Source organism: Gracilinanus agilis, chromosome 1 (assembly GCF_016433145.1).
Source record: "Gracilinanus agilis isolate LMUSP501 chromosome 1, AgileGrace, whole genome shotgun sequence".
Taxonomy (NCBI): domain Eukaryota; kingdom Metazoa; phylum Chordata; class Mammalia; order Didelphimorphia; family Didelphidae; genus Gracilinanus; species Gracilinanus agilis.
Window position 1 is genome coordinate 578,457,143 of NC_058130.1, and position 23,257 is coordinate 578,480,399.

Sequence of the window (23,257 nt, forward strand, 5' to 3'; positions counted from 1 at the left end):
ACTTCTAACTGCTCCTTCCATTGCACTTCCATGGTATAAAGAAAGAATACTACAATGGAAGACGAATGACATGGATTCAAATCCAGACTCTGACACATACATGATCTTCACAACAGCCCTGTGAGATATATTCTATTATTATAAGGCACAGAATGGTTTTAAAAAAAACTTTCCTACAATCGCACATCCACTAAGTGTTTGAGAATGGACTTGATCTCAGGTCCTATCAGCAAAAACAGAGCTCTACTCATTATGCCATTATGGCTCTTTGAGTAAATATTCAAATTGGGGTGAGGGAGGAGGGCATGTGGACACAAGCACACACTCCAGCAATCTAAAACAATAAAAATAATAAATACTGAATAAAGGCGTATAAAAGGACTATATGCCCATCATTGACTTTAGCACTATTTCCAAGGTAATAATAATATAAATAATAACTCCATTTTAAATGAAAATTACATAATCCTAGTGGGAAATTAAAAGTTTCATCGTTTGTTATTCAACATCATTTTTGGAACTGACTCTACCCAGATTAAAACAAACAATATTTCCTCCTGGGAACTGACCATAATGTTTTGAGGCTTCTAAGATGGTACTTGAAGAGTTATGAAAATACTTTGATGGATTTCATGGATCCCTGTATCACCCATGAAGATGAAAGTATTGAGATGATTATTTCAAGGCATGGCTTTCCTCAGACATATTTAGGAATAAATTTACCTCTTGAAAAGACTTTGGAGAGCATCCATTCCAATTCTTTCATTTTATTGATGATGAAACACAGAGCCAGCTCTGTGGCTGTGTCTATAATTCTCAGTTGTTGAAAGGGTAAGCCTGGGTCAGCCCAGACAACAGTCTTACTTCTAGTTCCAAGATGATAAAGGTAAATAGTGTTCTTTATTTGGTTGTTGAAGTGAGTAACATAAATCCAATCTTTTGCTTTCAGTAATCTAGAACTAACTTTGTAAAGGATTGCATTTGTTACACTGGAAACGGTAGGATCCAGGTGGGGGTTACTCCTAGAATGGGACAGTTAGCACAAATCACTCTGACTAATATCAACCAGTCAGCATTAATTAGGTGCCCATTTTGTTCTAGGAACTAAGCTAGGTACAGGGCATACAAAAGTCAAAAATTCAAAAGTTTGCCTTCAAAGATCTTACATTCTACTGATGACAAAAGGTAAAATAAATAAAGGAGATGGTACTTTCCCATAGAAAGTCTGTCCTTCAATGTCTTGTTGATAAGTCTATAGTGTGTCCCTAAAATCTCATCAGAAAGACACTAGTTGTAACACTGAAGATTTTGGTGATTGATGGTGTTTTTTAATAGAAAATGTCTAGATGAACAAATGTGTACAGGAAAAGGAGATTTTATAGAGTAAGTAATTTATCATTGTATTTGCGTTGCTGCCCAAAGTACAGAGGATTCTAATTCTAGACAACTGATACTGGCTCTTTAAACAGACGTATGACTTAAATACAGATACTTGAACTACCCCAGTTTTTAGAAAAATATTGCTGGAGAATATCTAAGTACCTTTGCTCTAATTTTGTGCTCATCAAGAACTAGCCTTCATTCTCATGAAGAAGTCTACCCATTAGATACTGTAGGAGTAAAAATGAATAAATATTCCTGATATTTTAAATTAAAAGATTTAATAATAACAACAAAATGAGAGGGAAAGGGATTCCTTCAGCCAAGTGAGCAGAGCACAGAGCCAGAGATCCACACCTGCCACACTTTAACCAAAGCAAAGTCCAAAAAGAGCCCCGCAATGTGGTTCTCAGCCAAATTTGTTTCCCAAGCCTCTGTAAATCAAATGAGGACATGTTTAAAAGGATGCTGGGGGGGCAGCTGGGTAGCTCAGTGGATTGAGAGCCAGGCCTAGAGACGGGAGGTCCTAGGTTCAAATGTGGCCTCAGACACTTCCCAGCTATGTGACCCTGGGCAAGTCACTTAGCCCCCATTGCCTACCTTTGCACTCTTCTGCCTTGGAGCCAATACACATTATTGACTCCAAGACGGAGGGTAAGAGTTTAAAAAAAAAAAAAAAGGATGCTGGGGATGTAGCTCAGGTGTGGCAAATTTTCCACCCGCACAGTACTATACCTTGCCAGGATTAGTCAGTCAACAAACATTTATTAAGCATCCGCTAAGTGCCAGACATTGTGCTAAGTTGCAGTTGTCTGTGCCTAGCACAAGTTTTTGTTCCTGGTGTGTTTCTCAGCACAATTTAATTAATTGTCATTTAATTAAGTATCAGACATCCAGGTTCAGTTATTACAAATCATTTCCTGAGAACCTGATCATCCCTAAATGAGGGGATAAGGCTGAGTTTCTGAAACTACAAAACTAAGGACCCAGAACCCTGGATCTTTGATATGTGCCCCAAGAGACAGACGTAGGCAGCTCCTCAAAGGTTCAGATTGTAATAACCATTAGACACTTCCCATCTAAAAGAAAAAATCCCAACTAGAGAAAGTTAATAACAGTAAACCCAGGAGCTACAGGATGACTAATCCTCCAAAAGCCCAATATGTTACTTTAAAGAATGTCAACTTGAGAGCCAGAAGACCTAGACCCAGCCCTGGGTTTACAGATACCTTGTTGTGTGGTCAAATCATTGTATATCTCAGTTTCCCCACTGATAAAAGGAGGGCATATAATAAAATGACCTCTGATGTCCCTGCCAGCCCTAATAATCCATGATTATATAACATATTATTATATGTCTATAGATATTCAAATCTATCTCTGGAATGATTAGCTAGAGATGAGAGAAGGGGCTATTTTCTTTGTGCTTTAGGTATGTGTTTCTATCTATGATTTTGCATTTTTAAATTTTGTTTTATTTTATTAGTTACTTTTTTTTGCTTGCCTTTAAGATCATACATAATCTCCCTTGTCCCCAGCCTACACTTCCAGTCTTCTATATTCTTTGCCACACTCTACAGGCCTGTTAAGTTTTCCTTCTTACATATCCTCACACATCTTCCTTCTCAGAGTCTTTGCCAGGTCTGTTCTCTGTGTCTGTCACGTACTCCTTCTTCGCCTTGCCCTTTTAGCATCCCTGTGTTTCCTTAAAAACTCAGTTCACATGCCACTTTCTTAATGGAACCTGTCTTGATTCCCCAGCCTCCAGAACCTTCCACCCCAGAAGTATACTTTGTATTTTTTATATTTTTCTATGTCTGTATGCATATACACACTGTCACCTCCTACAGAAGGCAAGTACCCTGAGGGCAAGAACTGTTTGGTTTTTATCTTTGTATCTCCAGTGCCTGGCATGTGGTATGTACCTGGAAAATGCTTATTGGATGGTTTAGTTTTTTTTTTCTTTCTGATTTTTTTTTGTTGTTGTCAATGACACCTAGCTGCTACCATAAGAGCATTATGATTCCTGACAGCAATTTACTTCAGCATGAAGAAAAGAAGTGTCTGGACAGAAAAGCCTGGTGCCAGCTCTGGAAGGAAGAGTTTCTTTCTCAGAGCTCTAAAGGTACTGACAAAGCTCTTTCTTCTGCAGGAGAAAATAGAAAGCGCTACCACTCTTTCAACATAACTCAATTATCAGACTTACAATAATACCTGGATTTATTTAACAGGTCCTTCCTCCAGGGGAAAAGAACTCAAAAGCTTTTCAGGATATTCTCTGTGGGATGACTGGGTCTGTGCTCTGTAAGTTGCCTTTCTACATTGTGACATTTGCCTGACAGTAAAATCTACAATGTTGACTCACAGCATTGGTCAGGAAGAGGCAAAAATAGTCTAAATAGCAGCTCAGTAACTAGACTTTCTAATAAGAGCACTTTGCAGTTTGTAGTGTTTGTGGCTTGCTAAAGTTTATAATATGCAACACTTTTGAATTTGTAAATCATTTAATGTATGTTACCAATGATCTTTTAATTGCCAAATCTCATAGCCTTTTCTCGATTTTCATTCTTCTGAGCCTTTAACACTGTGATCACTCTCTCCTCCTGGATATTTTCTTCTCTCTAGATTTTCAAGACAACACTCTCCTGGTTCCCTTCCTAGCCATCTGGCTGCTCCTTCTTAATTGCCCTATGCAGATCATAGCCTCTAATCCTCACTTTCCCTCAGAGTCCTCTCTTGGATCCTCTTTTCTTCTTCCTCTGCACTGTTTCACTCGGTGAGCTCATCAGCTCTTATGGATTTAATTAATATCTTTATGTTGATGATTCTCAATATCCATCCTGCCCTAACCTCTTTGCTGACCCCCAATCTTGCATCTCTAACTATTTTTCAGACATGTGTTATAAACACCTTAAATTCAACACATCTAAAACAAAACTTATTATCTTTTCGCCTAAACCCTCTCCATCTCCTACCTTACCTATTAGTGTAGAAGAGAACCCCATCCCCCTTGTCCCTTAGACTTGCTACCTATGTGTCATCTCCAACCACTCATTATCTCTCACACCTATATCCAATCTGTTGCCAATTTCACCTTCACAACATCTCTCAAATGCTCCCCCTTTTTTCCTCTGACACCGTCAACACTCTGCTACAGGCCATCATCACCTCATGCCTGGACTATTGCAATCTTATACTGGTGTCTGTGCTTGCCTCATCTTGCCCCACTCCCATCTATCCTCACCTTCCAAAATTGATGTCACCCTCCTACTCATTAAATCCCAGTGGTTCCTTATTGCTCCCAGGATCAAATACAAAATCATCTATTTGGCATTAAAAACCCTTTACAACTTACTCCCCCCTTCTACTTTTCCAGTCTTCTGACACATTGTTCCCCATCATGTACTTTTAGATCCAGTAATACTGACCTCTTTGCTGTTTCACAAAAAGAGACCTTCATCTCTGGGCATTTTCTCTCAGTGCCCTGTTCCTGAAATCCTCTCCCTCCTCTTCTCCATTTATTGGCATCCCTTAGGTTGCAAGTAAAACATCATCTTCTACAAAAAGCTATTCCTAACAGCTCTTAATTATAGTGTCTTACTCTTTTAATTATTTACTTTGTTTATACTTTGTTCATACATATTTACTTATTTTCTCCACCTCCCCTTGAGGCCACAGATTGGTTTTTGTCTCTGTTTATATCCCTAGAACTTTGCACTTAATGCCTATTTATTGACTGACTGACTTCATGCAGTACTACCTCAACATCTGGAATCTCTTCCTCTGGTCCAATTCTGTTGGACTGCTACTCATCTTTTAAGATAAAGCTCTTGGCATGCCTTGCCATAAAACCTTTCCTAATAACACCAATCAACTGTGATTTCCTCCTCATATTGTTAGCCTTGACCTAGAACCAAAAAGGTAAGCATGTGTCCTGCATAGTACAGGGACTATTAGCACAAAGCAGCATTATGTATGCATAGGAAAATACACAAAATAATTTGGAGGGCACTTGCAGGTGACTACACTGCCAGAGAGGAAACAAAACATATTGCATAAACCATAAGCACAGTGATTTGAAATTGGCCACTGGAGTTTTAAGAATGAACATAAAAGAAGCTTTTTCCTTTGTTTAGAAACAGGAAGTTGAGAAATATTTCAGGACTTCATTTGAAAGTCCAGTTAACTGGCATTCTTTTTGCATGCGTTATGTCAGTATCACAGAATTTTAGACTTATATAGAACTGTAGAGGGTCTAAATCTATGGCTTAACAAGAACCCCCCCCAATAACATCTGAAAGAAGTGCTCATGAAGAACTCTACTTGAAGACCTCCAGCATGGAGTGAGGTATTACTTCCTGAAGCATTCCATTTCACTTTAAGACGGCTTTAATAAAAAAGTTTTTTTTCCCCAATGTTGAGTTAAAAGTTGCCTCCCTGAATCATCTAATCATAGCTCCCAGTTATCTGGCCTAGATTTAAGCAGAACAAGCCTAATCCTTCTTCCATATCTAAACCCTTAGGATACTTGTAGACAATTGGCACATCACAGAATCATAGCATCTCAGAGAGAGAAGAGACCTGGGCATTCATCTAGCACCTGAATAAAAATCCCTTCAATAACATCCCCCAAAATTGATAATCTGGTCTTTGTTTAAAGATCTCCAGGAGGAGGAAAGGCAGTACTTTCATTGAGCTATAACATTGTTCTTACATCTTCTGATTTTGTTTCCAATAGAAAACTCTCACAGTATAGTGGAAATGGTACTGGATTTTCAGTAAGAGGACCTCAGTCCAAATATGGCTCTGCTACTTACTACTTACGTGACTTTAGACAATTCATTTGGCCTCTCTGGGTCTCTGTTTATCTATAAAATGGGGGGAAGGAGGTACTAGATGATCTAAAGTACCTTATAAATGGTCTTATTCCATTATAATTTCACTGTTATTAAAGTTCAAAACAGTTTTCAGAGGAAGAAATCCAAGATATCAGTAGATATGTGAAAAATGTTCCAAATTACTAATAGAGAAATCCAAATTAAAGCAATTGCAAGGTTCCATTTCACAACCAACTTTGGCAAAGTTGGCAAAAAAAAAATGGAAAATGACAAATGTTGGAGAGGCTACATTATAATATGCATGCTTATATACTTCTGGTGAAACTGTGATTAGTGTAGCCATTCTGGAGATCATCTTGGAACTATGCCACAAAAATGACTAAATTGTGCATACACCCTGTCTTAGTGATACCACTATTAGACCTACACTCCAAAGACATCAAAGAAAAAAGGAAAAGGACCCATATATACAAAAAATAAGCTGTCCTTTTTGTAGTAAAATAAAACAAAACTAGAAACAATTGGGAAGTGGCTAAAGAAATTATTATACATGGATGTAATGGAATGCTATTATGCCATAAAAAGATGGCAAAAGGAACGATTTCAAAGAAACTTAGAAAAACTCATATGACTAGGTGCAGAGTAATATAAACTGAACCACAGAATAATTTATACTTGTAGAATCAACATCATAAAAATAATGATTAATTTTAAAGATGAAGAAAGAAACTAGTAGAACCAAGAAAGTGGAAGGGAATAAACACTTGTAAGGTGCTTAATATATACCAAGTGCTATGCTAAGAACCTTATAAATATATCATTTGATTTTCACAGCATCGTATGTGAAGTAAGTGTTGTTATTATCCCTATTTTACAGTTGAGGAATCTGAAGAAAACAGAGGTTAAACAACTTTTCCAAGTGCCTCAGGCTGAATTTGAACTCAGATCTTCCAGACTCCAGGAGAACTGTTTCTACACTAACAACACTATAGAGATAAACAACTTTGAAACCATCCATGCTTCCAAGTATTAGTAATATAACATACTGTCCACACCCTGACAAAAAGATGATAGATTCTGAGTATAAACTGAGACTTTTTATATACAACCAATGAGGAAATTTGTTTTTATTGAATGCACATATACATTTTAAAAATTATTTTACTTTTCTCCTTTTTGAATAAGGAATGAAGTGGGAGAGAGAAAATAAATTTCTATAAATTTAATTTATTTAATAGAGAAGTGGAGAGGTGCTAAAGATAAGGAATGTTACATGCACTTTCAGATGAGGTTACTATATTGTTAGTTTTACTTAATTATTTTACTTTTTACAAGAGAACTCTCACAGAGTGGTGGTAATCTATAAATATTTGTAATGAAAAACCATATGCATCAATAAAAGTTTTTTAAGTTATTCTATAAAACTATGCATTAAAAAAATTAAGCTGCTAGGAGCAGTCGAGGGAAAAATAAGTTCGTAGAAAGCTTCATATGAGATATAATTAAGCCAGAACAACCCAAGAGCATAAAAAATTAATTGCAAGTGTTAAAAATGAAGCCAGTTTCTCTGCAATTTTTTTTAAATAATCATATTTGGAAAACATGCTTGAAAAAGGAGAACTAATACAAAAGAGGACAAAGACAAAAAAATTATTATTGTTCACTTTCAGATGAGAAAACTGAAGCCAATATAGTGAAGTGATTTGCCCAGGGTCTAGTTAAAATGGCACATAGTTAAACTAGGGATTTAGAAGAATGATTTTGGAAAGTGAAGAAAAACTGGAGCGGGGAGAGATTTGAGGCAAGCATATCCATCAGCAACCCATTACAGTAACCCAGGCACAAGGTAATGAGGATCAGTACCAGAGTGCTGAGAGTGTCAGAGGAGAGAAGGGGGAATGTTTGAGAGATATGCCAAGGTGACATTGTTTACAAGTCTTTACAACAGTTTGAAGGAAGGGGGAGAAGTGAGAGGTTAGCATAGGGGAGTGAAGAGAAAATGAGGAGTCCAAGATGACCCCTATGTTGCAAGCTTGAGGGTCTGGGAGGATAATGTTGTCCTCTACAGTAATAGTGAGGGAGTTAAGGGGAAAGATAATTGGGCTGTTTTTTGGAGTTGAGTTTAATTGACTACTGTACATCAATTTGAGATGTACCAAAGGCAGTTGGAGATGCAAGATGGGAGGTCAGGAGAAAAGTTGGGGTAGGATGGATAGACTTGAAAATCATCAGAATAGGAATAGTAATCAAATATATAGGAGCTGGTGAGATCATCAAGTATAGAAAGGAAGGGAAGGGGAGGGAAGAGGAGGGGAGGGGAGGGAAGGGAAGGGAAGGAAAGATGAGGGGAGGGGAGAGGGAAATGGAAATGGAAATGGAAATGGAAAGGGAAAGGGAAAGGGAAAGGGAAAGGGAAGAGATCCAGGACAGGACTCTGAGGGACACCTAGGTTAGAAAGTATGATGTGGAAAAAGATACAGCAAAGGAAACTGAAAAGAAGCAGTCAGATAGGTAGAAGGAGAACCAGAAGAGATCAGAGTCCCAAAAACCTAGAGAAAAGAGAGTATAAAGGAGGAAAGAGTGGCCAACAGTGTCAAAGAATGAGGCTTTTTAAAAGAACTTTGAATTTGGCAATTAAGAGAACTTGGTGGATTAGGATGGTAGTTTCAGTGGAATGGTGAAGTCAAAAGTCAGACTATAAGGGTTTAAGGATATAAAAGGAGAGGTATCTATTGTAAAAACAAAGGAAAAAAAGACATATATGCAAAAGAAAACCAATAATAATTATACAAATCACTTCACAGGTTTATTGCAAGAAAAGTATTTTGCAAAGGTTTAACTCTGTATAAGGTGTTCCAAAAGTCTTAATACAATTTTAGATTATTAATCTTTATTACTGAACTAAGAATTTTGAGACACCTGGCATAAATTAAAATTATTATTATTCTACAGCATACCCTATTTTTTGGTAGTTCTTACTTCTGTAAAGTTTATTCTTACCACAACTTAATATTTAAGAAAGAAATTTTAACAAAAATAACTTAGAATATTGAAGCAATTTAACATATAAAAATGCCTTTATTTAACAAAGTTTTGTCCTCCTGTGCCTGTTGTTTCTTGCTGAGTCATATATATGATAAAACCAATAAATAGCATCATTTCTACTGCTATCATTATTAAGAAGTGTGTTGTAGATAAATAAGATGGAAATGGAGGTAGTTCTGGGCATTTTGCTCTTTCATTTGATAATATATTTCACTATATTGAGTTAAATATCCTTCTTTTCTACACGAAGGTGCTCTTTGATATCATTGAACTGCTGGATCATTTCATTCAGCCAGCCCACTGTTCCATTGTGCTATGCTTCACTAAATAACCTAAGCGTTTCACCCATGGAATTTTTCATTTCATTCACTTCTCTTACAACCTATTGCCAAGTTTTCACCACAGTATCAAATTCTTGCTGAAGGGCCTGTCCAGGATACTGAGCCTCCAAATCCTTTATAGGGAGTTCTTCAATCAAGATGGAGACGTATTTTCTTTGCTGATCAAGGATCATATCTAATCGTCAATTGAGTTGCTTGATTTCAAGATGGATGCAATTTTACCTTTCAAAAATTTATCATAATTCTCAATTACCTATACTCTTAAAGATTTCTTCAGCTATTCTTCCAATATCAAGGTGGTCCTTCTAGAAGACCTCATTTTTTTAATTTGATTTTTTTTCTAAACTAGTTCTTGTTGAAAGTGCTCAAACTCTTTCTGGTACTTTTCTTTGTTCGTTTCAAGAATTTCTTTATCAGCTGCAGGTGGTTCTTTTTCAGGCTCAGTCAGTTGGAAAGTCAGAAAAGAAAGGATATGATGATCATCTGCAAAACCACCTCTGGCTGAAGATATTACAAAATGCCTTTGTTCAGGGATTACCATGTTTTCCAGTTCAGCACAAAATCATATGGCATCAAACCATTATTATCACTATCAGTGTTTTCTGGAATATGTAATCTTTGCCCAGACAGGATACAAATTATTATAAAAGTCCCTTTGTCAACTTGTCAAAGCTTGATTAGCACCATTATTATGATGCTCATACTGCATTTATCCATTGTTGTCTATGACAACCACAGCTGGATTGTGGTCTTTTCCATCATTATCAAAAGAATCCATGAAAATTCCAAAACCCTTCCTATATCCAAAGACATGCCCTTCCAAACTTTGACCTTCTGTGGACCAAATTGTAAGCCATTGGCTCTAATTCATCCTCTCCCGGTAAATCAAAATGAAACTGAAGCCTTACAGTTTTCAAATGCAGCTTTTGCCTTTGTCCAGCCTGATCCTTTTTCTGGCTTTTCAAAGATGGAATTATTCAAATCTGATCCGAACTAGGTATTGCATTCCCCACATGGTCCCATTGCTTTGCATCAGATGCAGTCCTTTGATGCTGTACTTGTATGCCAACCAGCAATAAGGCTTCAGGGCTAGAATGACAGCAGGAGCTGTACCACCCCAGGGTCCCCACCTGCTTCTTGGGTGCCAGAGAAACAGCTCAGAACTGTGTTACAATTTCACAGAGACTGAAAGGTCCAAGAAAAAAAAAACAGAATACCACTGGGTCTATCATTTGTTCATTATTTTTTAAGCATTTGATTTGGTAAAGTAAAATTTATTCTTAAGGGCTCTCTTCTAACATAGTGTTTTTCATGTATGTGCTAAGATCATAGTTGATTTTTTGATAATAACAACAGCAATGATAATTTTGGTCCACAATCACTATTTGCTGATACCAAGAAGCAAAAACAACAACAAATATGTATGCTTTGAACATGTTTACCACTGTTCTGGAGGATACCTAGCATAGAGACCTAACAGCAGCAGAGTTGTTTTTTTTGTAGAGACAGATGTTCTCCAGATGCTCCTATTTGCAGATGATATGGTGTTAATAGTACATATCTCTGAATAATACAGAGCTTCCTAAATAAGATGCATACTCAAAAGAATTCAGACTAACAATCCATAGGAGGAAGGGGAGAAAAGCAAATGAAGAATGTCTATTACCTAGATGACTTGTAGTTGGATATACAGCCCATTAACTGATCCATCAGCTCAAATACTGAAAATAGGCATTGAACCAAGCCAGAAATGAAAAGAAGGGAAAAATAAGTTGGTTTGTATTTGGAAAATTATGTTGCACTTTATGATTCTAAGCTCCTCTCTAAAACAAAAATCTATCTTTTCTGACACCAGCATCCTTACAGTGTTGCTCTGAGGCTTTGAATTATAGGAAAAACGCAATCCCTGAGGAATCAAAATTGTAGATAACCTAAAATACAATAGAGAAATATATTATAAGCATAAGAAGACTGATACCTATGGTCAATAAGCATTTGTGAGTTAAAAATGACATAAGAGCTATCATCCAAAAGATGTATGATCAGAAAAAGAAGTTAGTAGTCATTTAGCAAGGAAAAGAGATGACAGACAAATAGGTAAGTGGAGCTCTAGTGCTCACATAATGTCAGAAGACCTGGAGAAAGGTTTCCAGCATGTAATGTGACTTGCCTATCAAAGAAGATATAAAGGAGGAAATAGATAAGAGTTGCATCATCAAGTTGTTGGAATGCAATTTATACCACTGGATGACATACAACCACCAATGAAACCATGGATCCCCTCAAGAATTGAAATATAGAATTTCATATTTCCTCCTTTAAATTTCTTTTTTTAAATGTGTCATTCTAGCCTATAAAGTCCTTTCAGAATCCTGATTGTCAGTTAATGTGTTAGCTATCCTTCCGTTTCAGTTTCATGTCATCAACAGGTTTGACAAGCATATCTGCTATATTGTCACCTAAGGTAATTGATATAAACATTGAATAGCACAGGACTAAAAACAGGAATCCCCAGTGCATTCCACTAGAGATCACTCTCCAAATTGACATTGATCCAACCCATGCGTTAATACAAAATATTTTTCAGGCATCAAAAATGAGCCAAGAAATATATCATCATTCTCATTTAAAATGGATGAAATCATTGTGTTTATTAGGGCTATATACCAAAAAATGTTCCCTATTAGCCACACAGGCACCCTCAGGTCCCAGGACTCCTATAATCTGGAATTTGCAGTATCAAATAGATTTTTCATCATTAAAGAGTTACCTACATATTATTTAACACCACCTTGGTTGAAATGACCAAAGTAATAAATGTAGGGATGAGTACTTTTAAGATAAGCACAGGAATTTAGCCCACAGGAATCAGTCAGTTCCTAGAACCAAGCAATGACCAACAGTAATCAAGAATTATAGTTAAAGATTAAGATCTATCTAATAATAATAAAAGATGGGAGGCAGAGTGGAAAAATGTAAAGAATACTAGATTGGGATTGAAAGAATCTAGATCTCATTCTTGGTTCTACCACTTAATATCTTTGTGATCTTTGAAAAGTCAATGAACTATTTTATATTTCAGTTCAATTATTTACACAATTAAGAGGCTGGATTAGATAAAATTTAAGATAAAGATCCCTTCTGGTCCTAAATCTGATTATCCTATTGTTCTATTTGGGTTACATAAATATAGAAAAAAAATCAATTCCAGAGATATAAAGTTGGGCAAGGCATAATAACAACCAAAGCCATAAAACAAAGAAGTTTGTCATGAACAAATCACAAAGACCTCCACTGCTTATATTCTGACTAGGTCCTCCATATTATTATACTTATTAATAATTATTCACTGGATACAATCATTCAACTAAACCATCTAATTGTATTATCATCAAGCCCATGCCTCTTTATCTCATCCATGAAAATAATGTAAAGGGGAACTGGATGATAACAATACATATGTGAGCAAATACAATTGTGTCCTCTGATGCAGTACTCCATATGGACTTTGGGGCATGCGTAGACATTTTGTGAATGTTTCATTCCCTCTAACTGTATGGTGAAAAGATGGACTTTTCTGAGCTGCAACTAGATGTTCATTAAAAAAAGACACTAATTAGTCAAAGAAAGTCTCTATCTCTCTTCAATAGCTGCATTTGAGTGCAGGGGCAAGGACTTCTGTATGCCTCCAGATGAGGAGGAGATAACACTAATTCCAGCCCTACTTTCCCCACCCAGAAACATTATGAAGCTATGAGAACATAGCCTTGCTAATACTTTGACTCTGCCATGTCTACTCTTTTCTATACTCGGTGAACAATTATTAGAGATGGAACAGATTAGACTGTTCATCAACTTTGAAAAACTGGGAGAGAGCCACCGGATGTCTGGAAGATCACACCAGAATTTTTGGAAAACAAAGTCTAGTATGACAGCACATGGCCAAGGAGCAAATGGTGCCCAGCAAATTGACCCCCCCACACACATAGATAAGACCAATTATTAGGAGGAAAAGAGTAATTCTGTCTATAGACTACGTCACATTCAGAAATGACTTTGTTGGCAAAAGTGTTTTGTAGCATTTGCTTTAAGTTTAAGCTCATGCTCCTCAGGAACACAGATAGAATACAGGAGAACACTCCATAGGTATTGGGAAAGAGACACTTGTGCTTATATTCTTGCTATATCTTCTTAGTAAGTATCTCTGTGTAATAGTTAATTAATGTCAATTAAGTAAACTTATGCATCACTCAACTGGTGTTTGATATTAGAGAGAACACAGCACCCTCCCTAATATAACAGGATAGGAAGTTTTCATAAACGTTTTGTTGAAATCTATCTGAAATCTCTGCGGTGCAGGGAGTAACATCTCTCCTAATATGTCTGGAGACTGGTATTTCTACTGAGCTCTCCTTTTCTTCTTAGTCTATAAATAACAAGAGTGAGCCAAGTAAAAGGTCAGAGCCAGTTATTATTATCACTTCAGAACCTCTGATGACAATGAAAGCTACCTTAACCTCAGCCATCTGATTATATCTGATATATCCTCATCAAAGCATTTCCCCCATTTATTAGTAAGGAGACATAGTAGGAAGACAAGGCAGGCAGAAAAAAATTAAACTATTATCACCTGTTCATGAGATTTAGATTTGAATGACTTTAGAGAGTACAAACTCTACATTTTATATATGAGAAAATAAGAATTTAGAGTGGTGAATGTGTTATTTGGAATTCTGGGGGTCCCATTTAAAAGTATTTGACAAACTTCCTGTGGACATGTGGGGGACTTTGAAACTACATTTTCTGTGATCCAATGGGTTTCCAGTTTTGGATGTGGTGACATCCCCAATGTATAGTGCAGCTTAAATACGGAGTTCGGCCTTGAGACAACCTCTTTGACTACACAGACAATATGGGAGGAGGTACGGACGGGCGGCATTTTTAAAAATAGTCAGGCGTGGTCTTATATATTTTTACCAACATTGTCATGGAAATTAAAATATTACTTTTCCTCATAATATCAGCCTTTATCATTTTTAATCCTTACATTTTTGGCAACCAGAAGTTTGGAAATGTGACCCTCAATTTTTTAGATAGCCTAAGAGTATTCACGAAGTATCCCTCTTCCCAATGTAACACACAAACAAAATGGCAGGACCAAGAATCAAAACCAGATGGTCTTAACTCCTGATGTTCTCACTATCACTCCACACTTGTCTAAATTAGTACTGTTTGTACTGCTCATTTAGTACTTAATCATATATTACCTTGCTGTACTGTAGTATTATGCACTATAGTTTAATTTCTGTCTTTTATTTAACTTTTCATGCATATTTTTATTGTTTCCCCAATGAGATTATTCATTTTCTAAAAGAAAATACTTGTTTTTCTCTCTCTTTGTATCTCTTAGTACAAAGTAATAGAGCAGCTGGGTGTTATAGTGGATGGAGTAGTAGGGCTGGAGTCAGGAAGATCTGAGTTAAATTATAGCCTCAGAAACTTACTAGATGTATGACCCTATTTGCCTCATTTTCTCATCTATAAAATGGGGGGACATGAGAGAAGGAAATGGCAAAGCACTCTGATATCATTGCCAAGAAAGCCCTGTGATCTTGTCCATGGGATCACAAAGAGTTTTGAACACTGCTGAATGACTGATCAATAGCAATGAAAGTATCATATAACACATATGAGATACTCAAATATATTCTGAATAAATTATATTTCAATATTCTGAATGAAAGATTTATGAATCAATGATAAATTTTAGTCCTGGCATAGTGTTCTGAGTCGGACAAAGGACCAGTAAAAGAAGCAATTCTTGTTGCTATCCCCAAATAAAATTAAAATTAAAATTAAAATTAAGTAACGTTATGGCCTCTTTCTACTCCTCTTCCTCTTTCTACTACACACATCCCAAAAAGCAGAAGATAACTGATAAAAATCAGAGAATCAGGAAAAGTTTGCACATTTCAACCACAGAACTAAGGCAGACTCTGGGCAACTAAGTAGTACAATAGACAGAACACAAAACCTGGAGTCAAGAAAACTCATCTTCATGAGTTCAAATCTGGCCTCTGACACTTACCAGCTGTGTGACTGAGCAAATTACCTAATGGTAAAATGAGGTAGAGGAGAAAATGGCAAACCTCTCCAGAATCTTTGTAAAGGAAACCTCAAATGGGATCATGAAAAAGTCAGACCCAACTGAAATGACTACCTACAATAAAAGATAGTCTCTTAGTCTTATTCTGCCCTTCGATAATAATTTCCAGCAGCCTACATCTTCATTTTCTTCCCATCAACTTTTTTGTTTTAAATTTCCAACCTATTAAATTTATTTTTAATTAATTTATTTGGGTTCTTTTTTGTTACATTAAAATACCCAGGAAGCTCTCTCCCTTCCTTCCCTCTCCCCATTAGAGAAAATATCATTTGACAAAAAGACATATGTATATATAAAACTGTATCGCTTATTTCTATTTATGAGTTTTTTCTCTGGAGGTGGACTTACACAAGTCATTCTTCAAACAAAATTTCTGTTGCTGTATATAATGTTCTCTTGGTTCTGCTTGTTTCACTTTTCATAATTTCATGTAGGTCTTTTTTCCCCAAAATTAATTTTACCATCATTTCTTAGTATAATAATGTCATCATAATCATTTGCCACAACTTGTTTAATCATTCCTCAGCTCACAGGCATCCATTCAATTTCCAGTTCTTTGCTACCACAAAAAAAAGAGCTGCTAAATATCTCAGAATATATAGATTCTTTTCCTTTTTCCCTGGTCATTTTAGGAAATGAAATGGTCATGATATTGCTGTTATGCACAGTTTTCCGCATTGTTCTCCAAAATAGTTGGGTCAGTTTACCCACCTGCTTTTTGATTTCCCAGTTTCTTCTCATCCCCTCTTTCCTTCCAAGATTAATCACCAAACCCATGTTCCATTTTTACAATTTCAGTGCTATTCTTTTTACCTTTTTCTCTCATTAGATTTTGCGCTTTTATTGTTAGCTCTTGCTCCAACCTTTTTGCTCCTCTTTCAACATATTTTAAATATTCACTATACTTAGAGATGTCATTCTCATACATTATAAAAAGGCTCAGTCTGAAAACCATTATCCCATTATCTGTTTTTCATTTTTACATAACATTTCTTTTAGGTATGATAAATATTTCCTTATAAGTGGGTCCATTAAGCACACAAAGCAAGAGCTTTACCATAGGGAATTTGAAGTTTTGGTTTGGTTTGTGGGGTGTTGTTACTGAGTATTGTAGAATCTGACCAAACTGATTCATAATGTCTAAATTTATTAGAAGAAGTTGACTTGTATTTCCTATATTTCAGTAATAGGATATTTTTTCTCCTCTTTTGGTATGTAGTGATATTGAGTGCATGACTCCACCTGCCCTGAATAATTGAGGAAGCATACCTGAATAATATTCATAACACCCACCCAATTTCCATGGATCAACAACTGAGAAAAGTTTTGGCATTTTATTCAACTTCTAGACCTTTGGCAAATGGTAACACCAGTAGGAAATATTGTAATTCAGGTTTAGAGAAAAGAAGACAGACTAACAAATTCATGTGGAGGCAACCAAGTAGCAAGGGCTGAGTTTCATTTCAGGATTGGACAGGATAGGTTTGTTTTCCTGATCATTTGTTAAAACTTTGTATAGTCAGATATTGATAGAATCAAAATCAAAATTAAAGCTTGACCTCTTGAGCTATAATAACAGTATGATCAAAAAAAAACCCTTTAAACTATAAACCAAATTTTTCTTTTGGAAAATTTTATTTAATTGATTAATTCAGAATCTTTTCAATGGTTACAAGATTCATGTTCTTTCCCTTCCTTCCCCCCACTAGGTTTTACATGTGTCATTGATCAAGACCTATTTCCATATTATTGATATTTTCACTAGGGTGCTCATTTAGAGTCAATATCCCCAATAATATCCCCATCAAACCATGTGATCAAGCAGTTGTACTCCCAGAGCTCTTTCTCTGGATGTGGATAGCATTCTTTCTCATAAGTCCCTCAGAGTTGTCCTAGATTGCTGCTAGTAGAGAAGCCCATTACCATTAGATTTTATCACAGTATATCAGTTTCTGTGTACAATGTTCTCCTGGTTCTGCTCCTTTCACTCTGCATCAATTTCTGGAGGTCATTCCAGTTCACATGGAATCCCTCCAGTTTATTATTCCTTTGAGCACAATAGTATTCCATCACCAACAGATACCACAATTTATTCAGTCATTCCCCAATCGAAGGGCATCCCCCCATTTTACAATTTTATTTGCTACCATAAAGAGCAAAACTATTAATATTTTTGTACAAGTTTTTCCCTTTTATCTCTTTGGGGTACAAACCCAGCAGTGGTATGGCTGGATCAAAAAGCAGAAGGCCTTTTAAAGCACTTTGGGCATATAAACCAAATGTTAATATCATATTGAGATAGGGCTCTTGACAGAGAAGCTAAATTCTTTTGAGGCTCCTCACTCATCTTTTCTCTTAGTCTACTATGTATTTCCTTTTTGGCTTGATTTTACTTAACTATTTATTTGGGGAGGTATTCATTCATTCATTTATTATTTTTCATTTTTAATTTGGAGACATGTTTAGCTATCCATATGAAGGGAATAGAGGAGCTAGGGGTCTTCATGACCACTTTACTTGATCATCTTGTCAGAACTCCCACTCTGAAATTTTGAACTGTGTGTTTTAAGGGATTTGACAACATTATACTAGGTGGTATCTCCCAAAGTAGGTCTCAGATTTTCCAAGGAGGAACAAAAAGACAAAGATATGAGAAATCCTTCAATAAAAAATCAAGACTTTCTCACTAAGTAAAGACTTCTGACTGAAGAGTTATATTTGCATGACTTTAAAATTAAAATAATGACTTTTTAAATCAAAGGCTTTTTATTTTTAAATTTAAATACCCTTTCCATGCTCCTCCTTTGACAATAAATTCCATTTATCAAAACTTCTCAATTGCTTACTATTTGTAAGGCACTTGTTATCCATAAAGAATACAAATGATTTACACAGCATGAAATAGCTAAGTATCTTCTCATAGAGGACTTGTGGGGGGAAAGTTGACATTTGGAATGTCTTGAAAAAAGATAAGGATTCTAAAAGGAGAAGAAATGATAGAAGTGATTTCAGTCATGGAGTATGGACTACTAGATGAATGCATGGAGTCAAAAGACACAAGGTTGATTTTGAAGAATAGTTAGTATTCCTATAAGTCTAGAGTATAGAATAAGTAGAAATTAAGGTAAAGTAATTTGAAAAATATGAAAAATATTAAATTTTGGTGAACTTTAAGTGGCAATTTAAAATGTCTTAATTTTATTCTTTGCAATCCCAATTTTTCTTGTTACTCTTTTCCATTCATTTATGGCATATCATTGAACCATCTTCTCTATTCTTTTCACCAGGTAAGCACAAGATTTCCTACTATAATCATTTCAGTGAATTAAAATTTCTAGTACCTTTCCTTCTGTCTTTTAAAAAGTGTTATTGCTCCTAGACATAGTATTAATCATTTCAACTTTTTCCCATATCATCATCTATCTCATTATCATTAAATTTCCATAGCCCTTTAAGGCCAGCAGTGCATTTCATATATTATCTTATGGTACTGCAGTTTTTGGCCAAATGTTTGCTCATGAAATCCCAATCCTCAAAATATTACAGAACCTAAGGTAAGACTATAATATTCCAGACTACATTGCCTCCTTAATAGTTTGATCATACTTCTCACTGTTTATTTTAAATGTCTGCATTGAAACTTGGTCCTAATCTACCTTTTTTCCCCTTTTCTTTGGCAACTTTTGGCGCCCCTGAAACATGCCTTAAAAATTTCTCTTACTTACAGCTTCTCTTTTGATACTCCCCTCAGACTATCCATTTCAATTATGTCAATCTGAAAGTCTTTAATCAAAATCTTACCTTCTTCTTATAATCTGTGTATTGTTGTGATTAAAATTTTCTTGAAAAACTGATTTTGGGGTAAGAATATGTTTATCGACATCAGGTTTCTTTAATTAGGCCAGCATCATAAGTGATAAAGTGATATAGATCTTCATGGCTCTCTTGTGACCAGGGACAACCCAAGCTGGACCGGGAAGCTTAATAAATAGATTCTTGGGAGCTCATTATTCAGCCCTTCTTTTGAATATCCCAAGACATATTTAAATTGTGATAACTAATTAAAAGATGGTGCATCAAATGCTCTGCTCTTCCCCAAACTGACAGGTGAAGGTTTACATGTATACCAGGAAAGCATCATTGCAGAACTTTCCTGTTAGCCAGAATCTACAACAGGACCACATTCCTGAAGACAAAAAGTACCAGACTGGGTGGTATCTTTGACCCAAATTCCATATACAATAATATACTGTAATTCTCCCAAATATAAAGAAAATTATATCATATATGATAAATGAATTTGCACGATTCCCATTTTATTTAAAAAATGATCATTCTTCACACTTGAGTTACTCTTCCTGATTCAATATTACATTCAAATGTTCTCTTAGAATACATACATATATATGTATACACACACATACATAATATATAATCTGTCCCCATAACCATTGCCCTCTGAATAAGATGCACCTGACTTAGGACAAATTTCCTATATTCCAATTCATATTATAAGTCTCCTTACTCTCTAGGTATGTGCTAGAATAGGTTCTGAGAGCCTATTGTTATATTTTCAGTGTGAGCATTTACACCTCAGACATGTACAGATGTTATAAAACATGAATTGATTTATTGCTTGTTGGTTTCTAGATTTAAGAAAGTGATGGAGAAAATGTTAATAATACAAATTAAATTGTATGTATGTACATATATTATATGTACATTTTAGGGGGGGAGAGAAGCCAGGTGTTAAATATTTACCAATATACCACTACTTCCTTCTATTCCTTGTAAAAAAAAATTAATAATATACTATGCAACTTGGGCTTGTCTGCCAGAAACAATTTTTATTAAATATATATACAAGTGATTTCTGGCTTCAAGAGAGATATCCAAACTGTCATAGTCCCCCACTATTTTCCCACATAATTCCTTGCCTCAAGAGAATTCATGATAACATTTTTAGGAAAACTGAACAACAAAAAAAAATCACATGTTAAAATACAGTTTTGAGTTAACATCCCAGAATAGTTACCTCTCAATTCTTCCTGGACTACTGCCTATTACGGGTTCCTTCCTATAATCAATAATTAACCTGGAATTTCAAAAGAGAAACTGATGTCCACAAGTAGGTGACGGCAATCATTTCAGGAGGTGGAAAAGCAATGATTCCATCTAGACATGAGTTAAGCATTGTTATCACTCTTAACTCCATTTCAAAGGAAAGCCTTAGCCTTTGTTCTTTCTACTTTCCTATAGGGAAAACACTGGAAAGGGTTTTAGGCTAAAGCAATAGTATTTCTTAATATTTCTAGAGAAATTTTTAAAGGTTTTTTTAATTACCTTCTACACTGTCAAATTAATAAGTGATCACTCTTTGTACTTCTCTCATGAACTTGTGTTCTAGTATATTTATTTAGGTATTTTTCTTACCTTTCCCCATCCATTACTCCATCATTAAAGATAAGGATCATATTTACCTTTATTCTGCACTATGATTATAGTATATATCTGTGTCTGGATTGTGCCAGCCCTATATTATCTTCCCTATTGCCATTATTATATTGTAAACTTCATGAGGGAAGGCATCACTTTTTTATTAACCATTTTTTTCTCAGAATTATGCACAAGAAATACCTAGACCCAGATCTTGCTAATTAGTCTGGGTTAAGATAAGATATAATGTTCCTGGTCTGTTACCAGAGAGAAGTTCCTTTGCAGGGCAGAGGGCAAGAAAAAGAGTATTTGAAAAGGTATTCCAATATCCTTGAAGTCTGTGTTTGGTTGTACAATATGTTGACTTCCCAGACTAATTTTCTACTACTATGATTACTTTTCTATCTATCTCCTTTATTTAGATTTAACTGTTATAAGAATAAAATTTTCATAGCAACCTAGCCTGACCTTATGGATTTCTCTGGTTTGACAAATATTTTAGACCCTGCTTCTCAGATTTTCCTTCTTCCTTTTAATTATTAGGTCCATTTTAGATGTTAACCTAATTATTGGCACGGGATAGGATTGGCATACGATATTCCATAGGTTTGATACAGTAAGCACCTGGTTGGTTGTTTATTGCCTTTCTCACTGTAAGGGGAGCAACATAATATCACTGGTGATGTCTTTCGACTCATGTATAAATTGGATCTAAGAGAGGCAGAATTGCACAGTCATCAGCCTCACTCTCTTCCTGTCATCAAAGTCCAGTGACAAGACAAAAGCCAAAATAGCTGGTGATGGTTGGGGATGCCGTGAAGACCTTGGTTTCTTTGATGTCTAACCACGCTCAAAGAGCTCCACAGAGCCCACTTCCACTGCCTTCATGGTTATATGAACAAACACTTCCCATCTGCCCATTCCTCTGGAAGAGTCTTCACAGTGACCCCCACAGTGGCTTAATCCACCTGCCTATGGTTTCCTGGAGTGTGAGAGCCATGCAAACTATGCCTTCTTGGAATCGAAGGTGAGAGTTGGGTGGTAGATGGACACCCAAAGAGGAAAATAACTTTAAAAAGGGTTCAATGAGCCCTCCCACAAGGGTTACTAGTTGGATCTGATCACTAATTAATGAGTCATTCATTCTATCACCATAGGTGCCTAATCAGCAACAGAATGAATGGTTGGATATATTAAAACCAAGGAATAGATCTCAATTTAATTAATAATGAGTTTTTCTCTACTTATATGATAATACTGGGCAACTGCTCTTACCTACTGTGAGATGAATTTTCAGGAAAATTTTCCCTTAACAGATTCCTCCCACTGACTCCCTTCCTTCATAGATACATAGATGTCATTGTATTCTCTTTTCCTTCTGCCTGATTCCTCTTACAATCCTTTTGAAGAAGAATCTAGAAAAAGCGACAATGGCCAGCTTCTTTACTTTTTGCCTTTCTTATTCTTCCTTCTTTCAGGTAACCTTTTTACCTTGCAGGCCCAATTCTTTAAAAATAATTTTTCTCCTTGCATCCCTCTAATTCTTCTGGAATACTCTCATTTGCCTGGTTAGCTAATAAATTACAATATCCCTGGTCAAAGCCAGAAGGAAAGAGTTGAGAATTATCTCAGTCTTAGAGCCATTGCTGCCATTTCTGATCTTGAAGGTCTCCTTTAAACTCTACAAGCCTTTGAGTAGTTTCTTTCCACCACACATTTGCATTGTTGTCTGCTTCCTCCTAGATTTTCTCTCTGAACCACTACAAAGTTCTTCGTTCTGACCTTTCTTATCATCATCATCATCATCATCATCATCATCATCATCATCATCATCAATGGAAGACAACTTCTGTTTACCTTCAGACTCAATAAATGCCTCTCTGTTCCATGGAGCAGATTTTAAGTGACCCTAGGGTTCAGAAATTATTCCATACTTTTAAGGAGATAAATTTTCTCCTCTGGCTGCCTTCAGTAACTTGCAACTCAGTTTACTTTTACAAATTTTAAATTGAGCTCTCAGGGGCTCTTCTAAGATGTTGCCAAACTTGCCT

The 23,257-nt window shown here is 35.9% G+C and overlaps 1 pseudogene; it reads right to left on the reverse strand.

The window, feature by feature from the left end:
• Positions 1 to 9,296: 9,296 nt before the first annotated feature.
• Positions 9,297 to 22,094, reverse strand: LOC123254373 (annotated as a pseudogene).
• Positions 22,095 to 23,257: the final 1,163 nt, after the last annotated feature.